The sequence below is a fragment of the Sinocyclocheilus anshuiensis genome, unplaced genomic scaffold (genome assembly GCF_001515605.1).
Source record: "Sinocyclocheilus anshuiensis isolate Anshui unplaced genomic scaffold, SAMN03320099.WGS_v1.1 scaffold43, whole genome shotgun sequence".
In the NCBI taxonomy this organism is placed as follows: Eukaryota; Metazoa; Chordata; class Actinopteri; order Cypriniformes; family Cyprinidae; genus Sinocyclocheilus; species Sinocyclocheilus anshuiensis.
This window is the reverse complement of record NW_015549580.1, coordinates 976,869-985,440: the sequence shown is the minus strand read 5'-3', so window position 1 is coordinate 985,440 and position 8,572 is coordinate 976,869. Positions and strand designations below refer to the sequence as shown.

At 39.6% G+C, this 8,572-nt stretch overlaps 1 protein-coding gene across 1 annotated transcript in view; it reads right to left on the bottom strand.

Annotated features, from left to right (window-relative positions):
* Positions 1-6,263, bottom strand: part of znf1035 (zinc finger protein 1035) — a 32,893-nt gene extending 26,630 nt beyond the window's left edge. The window contains exons 1-2 of the mRNA XM_016445755.1: positions 6,240-6,263; positions 5,077-5,148 (exon numbers count right to left, since the gene is read on the bottom strand). The gene's annotated coding sequence lies outside the window, so the exon portion shown is untranslated. The remainder of the gene's footprint in view (positions 1-5,076; positions 5,149-6,239) is intronic.
* Positions 6,264-8,572: the final 2,309 nt, after the last annotated feature.

The window sequence follows — 8,572 nt, the reverse complement described above, 5'->3', positions numbered from 1 at the left end:
CCCAGCAGCCTCTGAAATTCCTTCAAGAGAACAGAGTTGCCCAGTCTGAAATGGCGCAGGGAAGACAAAATGGCCGCCGAGCGCTCCCGAGAGAGGCGGGCTCTCATCTCCACCGAGTCGAAGCACACTCCCAGATATGTTATAGACTGACTCGGGGCGAGAATGCTCTTCTGCATGTTGACACATAGCCCTAGGGACTCCAAGTGACGAAGCAGCGTGTCTATATGGCTGACTAGCGTGTCCCGGGACTGAGCTAAAATCAGCCAATCGTCCAGATAGTTGAGAACGCGCATCCCGCTCGCTCTGAGGGGGGAAAGTGCTGCATCCATGCACTTTGAGAAAGTGCGTGGGGCCAAAGCCAGCCCGAACGGGAGAACAGAGTATTGGTACGCTGTGCCCTCGAAAGCAAACCTCAGAAAGCGTCTGTGATGCGGTGCTATCTGAATGTGAAAGTATGCGTCCTTTAAATCCACGGACGCAAACCAGTCCCCGGGGCGAATTTGCGCCAGGATTTGTTTCAGCGTTATCATCCTGAATGGACGCTTGCAAAGCGCTCTGTTGATGGGCCTGAGATCTAGAATCGGGCGGAGTCCCCCGTCTCTTTTGGGTACCACGAAATAGCGGCTGTAAAACCCGCTCTCCAGCTCGCTGGGGAGGGACTTGTTCTATCGCTCCTTTTTCGAGCAGACGGCATACCTCTTGTCTCAGAACCAGGGCGTTTCGGGGCAATGTTAGAGACTGCACCACGCCATTGAAACGGGGTGGTCTGCGTCTGAATTGAAGGGTATACCCACGCTCTATCACACCGAGTAGCCAGCGCGAGATTCCCGGAATAACTTCCCACGCGCTCAGGAACTGACATAGCGGCTTTAGCGGCTTGGTCGTTGGATGCGCCGGTGAGTGTGTGGGCGGCGGCTCTGCACTGCTCTGAGGCGGGGCGAGCGGCACCGTATTGACTGAATGAGGAGGAAATAGCTTGTTTTGTGAGAATGTATGCATTTTTATTGAATGAACATCCAACACACAAACATTTGAAAACGTGAACTTGTGGCGCTTGGGAGCCGGGCCGCTAGCGCACTCTCCTTCTCTCTTCAGACCGTCAGGACGACGGCTTAGCCGCCGGCGGCGGGCGAGAGTCACGTCGCGGGCTCCTCCGCTGGCCGTGGCGTTTCCTCCCGGGACCCCACGCCTTCCTCCGGAAATCCGGCTCCTGGCGAGGAGCAGTAACGTTAGCCGTCACCGCTGCGGTGAGGGAACCGGCTTTCTGACAAGATGCGCATTAAATATCGCATGCGATTTATCGTGCAGCCCTAATCCGAATGGACAAATACACATAGAATTATATCAAAATATACCATAAATACAATCGGTTATGTCTTAAGTGAACTGAAAGAGTTGAGAAAGAAAACGAGGGTGTATTGGATCCGTGCACATGACTACTGTAATGGGAACATGCATCTGTGTATGCGATTATTTTGGAGATGCGTTCCAATATAATTTATCCTTATTTAGGGTATAGGCCTTTTCTATTTTGATCTGCAGTTTAATAAAAGTTAAACAGAAAAAAGACAAAAAGTAGCACTGCATGGGTTTCTGAATATTTATCTAAACAGACTGTATAATGATGAAAAACCACGAGCATGACAGGTATAATTAAAAGACGCAAATTCCTTCATCGCACATTTCCGTGTAATATTTTTACAGATTTTTTAAACCGTGTATACAATATAATTATGTTTAACTAAGCTGAGATATAGCACTATAAATTCTTAATTCAAACGGATGAAGACTTTATAGGCTTCGAAGCTCGCCCTTGCACGCCCAACACTGAATATTATATTGTGGGTGTTGTATTTTGATTGATAAAATAAAAATTACAACACAAAAATGAAATTTAAATTACCCTGCTTCTAAATAAATTAAGCAGTTATTTTTATTTAGTTAAAAACGGGCCGAAAGAGACCTCCGAACTAGTAAGCTACCAGAAAGGGGGAAAAAAAAAACCTTAACGTTTTTGCTAAGAATTCGTTTGTAATCCCTGCATGGTTTAATCATACATGATAAATATCAAATACGTTATAGCTTTGACTACAAGTTTTATTCAAGACATTATTATATGACATCAACATGCATTTATCATTATTAATATCACTGCCAGAATGTCCAACTTCACCATGATGAACTTAAAATTGGGTTCTATTATTTTTCCTCAACAGTTCTCACAAAACGAAATTCATTTCAAACACAAATTTGATAAGAACAGAGTGGAAATTATTAGCAACACCAACATAACAGCAAAGCTAATGTTTTCTGTTAGTTTAAGCACAAACTAAGAAAAGTAAAACCAAACTTTGTGGCAATAATTAAGACTAAACTGAACATGGTGTGTGTTTATGGTGCATAATATACTCTTCTTGGGGCTCTACCCTCTCTCCCTCTTTCTCTCTCTCTCTCGCTCAGGTAAAATTTTACATACATGCTGGGTACAATTAATTGTTCATGTTTTACCATCCTTCATCTATTTTGTAACCAATTCAAGTGTAACCATAACAAAATATTGTTATTAAACCATTTCAATTATTAATTATCTGCTAACTAGTCTTGATTCAAGGTTAACTTTGAAGTGCTACCTATTGCAATACAATATAGTCATTCAATAGAAATGCTCTCCCACATACAGCTATTCTAACTGTGCTTATTTCCATCGTTGGTATAAGTGGCAGTGGGTCGCAATAGACTAGAAATGTACAGTTTTATACCATCGTGCTGATAACGTTTCTTTAGTCATTCGGCAATCCTACAGCCTGAACCACCGTAGGGAAACCATCCTTACAACTTAGAATTCCATGGAAGGTGTGCTTTCAACTATGTTGAAAAAGCTTACGGTGGGCCATCTTGTGCTGTATAACAACATGAATGATAAAACTCCCATGCACAAAACAGGGCTCATTAAAGAAATGATGTACCGACTCCGGTAGGACAAAACTAAATTTACGTTCAGAAACTTGGCCCAATTAGAGTAAGGTAATGAGATCGAAAGATATACACCAGAAGAACTAACAACAGTAAAGTGTAAAAGTTTGCCAAACCTTTTGCTATTCATGGCTGTACGTAGCACCTACAGATCAACATAAACCCCCAGAAGGACTCCTTCAAGGATTAATTTAAATCTTTGAATTCAGCTATTTTACAATCATATTAAAATATATGATTGCTTATAAAATGTGCAGCCAAGAATGATTCGACAGTTTATAATAAGGTTCAATTTGTTCACATTAGTTACTGCATAAAATAATATACAATACTTTTACTAGATTAATTATTGTATTAATACATTACAATTTCAAATTGTATAAATTAACATTAATGTATTGTGAACAAACATTATTTAATACATTAGCCTAGAACAATTAATGCTGTAAAATGTTTATAGTAATATGTAATGTGTTCATCATGATGCCTAATGTTTTATCTAATGTTAATGTTTTGAACCTTATTGCAAAGTGATAAGTAACTTTCAACAATATTCTTAGCTACCCACTCTCATCTAAAGGAGTGCTTCTCAAACCTAGTGGGTCACTCACCATTACACATCTTGGACGTCTCTCTCATCTGTCACACCCGATTCAAGTCTTGCAGTCTCGTCCAATGAGCCGATGAGTCGAATCAGGTGTTTGAAGGAGACTTCCAAAATGTACAGTGGTGGGGGATTCCCAGGACAGGTTTGAGAAGAAATAGTTATTGGAGGTACATTTTTGTGATCAGATTTCAAGACTACATGCATCATTTACTAATGTCAGTGTCGATGTCTGATCAAGGTACATTTGTTGCACCCACCAGTTTGTGGCAAATGATGGCCTGTTTCACAAATAGCCTACCGTTTCTGCAGCGCATTTTCATATTGGTGCCTATATTTACAAAATACAATATACACAGATGCAGCACAGAGAGTAGATATTCAGTATTATATTCGCAGCACAGCACATCGCGATCTCGGCAGAAAACATGTTTTCAGTATAATATAATGCAGTATAAACATGTTTTACAACATGGCTTAAATAAGATCATTATGCTTTAATTATAGAACAAATTGAACTGCAATAGTTATTAAAGGCACAATATCACTACACATATGTAAAAGCACAACATGAGTCATAGAGAGGGTTATGTTGTTTTCATAAAATATAATATGTAAAGACAAAAGAAATAGTTTTCAATTACTGATGCTACTGTAAAAATACACTGTTTAACATATATTCACTTACTTTCCAAAGCAACTTACATTGTATGCCAAGCATACATTTTATCAGTTCATGCATTCTCTGAGAATCAAACTAATGCCTTTGGCATTGCTAGCACAAGTGTCCTATAATAGGGGGACTACAGAGGTGAAGCAAGTAGTACATGGCTGGTCATGTGATGTGTCAACATGGCACCCCCAGAAGGCAACCCGCCCAATGTAAAATAAATCAGTAGGCCTATTTATTAGGTTACTGGTATGAATACTAGAATATTCATCTAATGTTCTTTTCATTTAGAGGTTAATATTTTTTGCTAATGAGGAAAAGTTTACTGATGCACTTAAAATTGCAGTGAAGGAAAGGCTATTTTTTTTAACACGTTTACAACTGCTTTAGTATTCTTACTACGACTGTAGGTTTGATATAATAGCAAAATATATATGACCTGTAAAGTGACTACTAAATGTGTAAACTAAATGTGAGAACTAATTAGTATTCAACAGTGTAAATAAATTAAGCTGCACAGTGCTGTTGCCATGCAAACAAAGCCTAGTATTAGCATATCTATCTATATTTAAATATATAGTCTAAAAACATATAGACTATTCTATTATAAACAACCCATGTTGTCTTGGCATGTAAACAAAGGGCTGCACATGGCTATTATTTTATCAAATAAATGAGGAAGGTTCATTGACAATGTGCAATAAATAATTCCTCTCATTCCCATCAGGGGAATTCATCTTTATCTAAGAAAGCAACGAAACACAAATTCTATGAGCTAGAGCATGTGAAGAATTGAAAACAACAAACAAAATTAGTAAAGTCTACTCACCCTAATATGCCAGTACACATTCCAAAAGCAAACTCAGTCCTGTTATCACTGTTCTGTCCTTGGTCATCCACTCTGAAAAAAAAAAAAAAAGGCTAACATCATTATCAAGCATTTATTTCTATGGGGGGAAAAAACTTGTCTAAGTATCAAGATAAATAAAACAACTATACAACAAAATCTGTTTACTATCATGGACATCTTAAATACTTGATTCTAATTCTTTAAACTATATAAAACAAGGCTAATATTTAACCGTGAAAAAAATACATATATGTAATAGGTTTACCATGTAACCTTCAACAATAAACGATGGAGTAGGAGTCCCTCCTGATAGCTGTACAGTGACAACCCGGTGACTGTTTTAAAGTGATGCAAGTGTCACTAAGACGAAAATCTACGATTAGTCAGTAAATGATCAGAAGTGTCAAGTAACGTGTACAGTAACGTTATGCAAATACACCCGTGTTCATGCTTAAAACGTTAATAGTTCCATTGTAATTGTTATTTGGTTGTTTACATAATGCTAACAGACCAATCTGAAAGAGAAACGCACGAAGCTAAGCTGGCTGGCAGGCTAGGAACATGGAAGTCCAGCGTCACAAAACAAAATGGGCTGCATGCTTGAAACCTGGAGTCCGAGCACACAAACAAGAACTCGCGATCCGAGAAACAACAACATCCTAATTTTAGTTTTAAATCTTAACTTGTGCATTAGACACTCAGTGTTATATCACCCAGTTTAATTACGCAGCAAAGCGGTATAAGCTTCTCCCTATGAGCTCATTTCCCCTTAGGACTGCTCCTACTCACCGTCGTGCTCGGCGTCCTGCTGTTGTCGTTTTCCTTTGTAAGACTGTGCACCTTCCCGATGCGCAATGCGCACGTAAGATATTCCAAAACTTTCAATGCAAGTTAAAGATACTTGTAACACTATTCATTATTTAAAACAAAATCAATCATTAAAGGTCGTTTGATGTTAGCACAACTCGATGCACGTTCACCAAACAATGTGGCTCAACCCGGGCTCTTTCGTGACACCCGACCACTGGAACCTATGAGAAGGCGGCAAATGGAGAGGAAGACCCGCCTCCAGTTCTACGGGGCCTCCATTTCAAAGTCCAATGTGTGGAAGCTTTTTTGCGCATGGTATCTAAGGAACGTACCTTAAAATGGCTGCCGATGTCGTGGGAGGAGCTTGTTAGAAATTCTGTCGACCATCTTACATCATGCCTTTGAGATTGTTGCAGGGTGCGGTCTTGCACCTTAGTTTCTTGTCAAAGAACTCGAGGACATCAGTTTACCAAGAGGTCCAACAATCCACACCACCTATCTTGTTCTTAGTGCTGTGAGATATTCCATAGTTACCATACTGTTGCTAATTGTAGCCTACTGGGACAAAAATGTCACAAAACCGATTTTGGAACCAACCACACCTTTGCACCTAGTAACCTACTGTACACTTAATAAGCAATGTTGGACTGTCTGTGTTACAAGAAAAATTTTAGATTTGAAAAAGGCAATTATAATAAACAACTGATAATATTGTAATATGGTTCCTCTTACTTAGGGTTCTAGGTAATAAATCAGATTAATATTGAGAGTCTCAAAATAAAATAATACATTTAAAAAAACTGGCACTGAGACCATTCATTCACTTCTTTCCTTTGAGCAAGTCATAGGCTCAACAAATGTAAATGCTTGTCTTTTAACCCCAAGGGAGGTCCTGGCAAAGATGCATGCATGCGCCACCAAGAGAAAGGCTCCACTTTGTTCAAGGACTGAAACGGTTTTCATTTCCCTCTATAGTCTTCTTGATGTTGACTGTTCTTGATTCACCACAACACTTTACCCAGTTAGACTTAATCCCTCTCTCTTATTCCACAGCTGTACCTCCAAGAGGCATAAATACAATACTAGAGAACTGTCACTCATAGTGAAAGGGAACAATTAAATAGAAAAAAGTAAAATCAAAACCACACATTCTGGTTAGATATTATTATAAACCGAGAACATTGGGTGTCTATCAGGTAATTACGGTCTATTGATATGCATTACCAAAATATAAGCTTGCATTCACTTTGGTAGGCTGCTGACTCTGGCAAACAGTATGGACCTCTTATACCAGTTTCCCTATATCAGTATACCAATTTTCACTCACTAAAATGGCCTTAAAAAACTAAATGAATCAGCCTTTACTCAATACAAAACATTTGAACCACAGTACATATACTTGACTCCAGTGGAAATAAGACTGGTCAAGGTTTACATAAGACTATTAAGAAAGGACATTGTACAAGGAATTGACTATAAATGGGAGGTAGGGGCCAATGTGTCAATGGACACTTATAGCCTACAAGACTACAAGAAAAAGTGTATTTAAAAATCCAGTGACATACTCTCATTCAGAAAGGGGCACATGGGCAAGTCTCACAGATCAGTTTTGTTCACTGCTGTGTAGCCCTTGAAAGTCCATTAGATACCTGCTATCCACAAATGTTTTGGAATACCAAACTCCCTTGTGATATTCTCTTGTGGTAAGAGAAGACTCAAGAGTCTAATCACATTGTAAACCTCAGCCGAAACAACAAAAATGTTTGTGAATTATGTGGAAACATTATATCAATCAAGATCATACAGTACAGCATATAAGATCATACAGAACAGCATATAATACAACAATGTACAAATGTGCAAGTGCTGTTCCAACACGTAGCAAATGGTGATCACTTTTTATGAAGGGTGGACAAGTTCACTATATAAATGCTTAGAGTAGATGAGTAACAAAGTAAGGACATATTTCTACAGAACACATATTACCATTTAATCAAGACTGGAATAATTTGAAACCTTTAAATGGCTTTTTATGTTGTCAGGAAAAAAACAGCCTTTGCCCAATTCTACAATGGAGGAAGTTAAGTAACTCTTCACAGTATAGTTGGGCTATTTCTGTGTCTGGGTATCTGGGTTTTTTTCTGAATCTTGAGGCTGACTTGTACAAGGACCAAAAACCAGTAAATACTTTCCAGATCACAGTGCTAAGTAACGGCCTTTTTGTTGTACGTCTTGTCTGAGACAGAGTTGTTGAGTTGTTGATGAGGTAGACCAATCAATGTTTTAAAGGGTTGAAACTGACTGCCAATTTCCATCACAAAACCTATTATCTAGGTTGGTTACTTCAGTACTTCTCAAACCTGTCCTAGGGACCCCCCCCAAACCTGTCCTAGGGACCCCCCCAGAAAAGCAGTGGTTCCCAACCGCGTTCCTGAAGCCCTGGAGGTCAACACTGCACATTTTGCTAGGTCACCTTTGTCTGACATACCCTTGTCAGGTCTTCGAGCCTGTGTCTGAAATCACCCCCTATACCAGGGGTGCCCACACTCGGTCCTGGAGGGCCGGTGGTTTGATTAGGGTTGGAGCTAAACTCGGCCGGACACCGGCCCTCCAGGACCGAGTTTGGGCACCCCTGCCCTATACCCTTAAATAGGGCACTATTTGC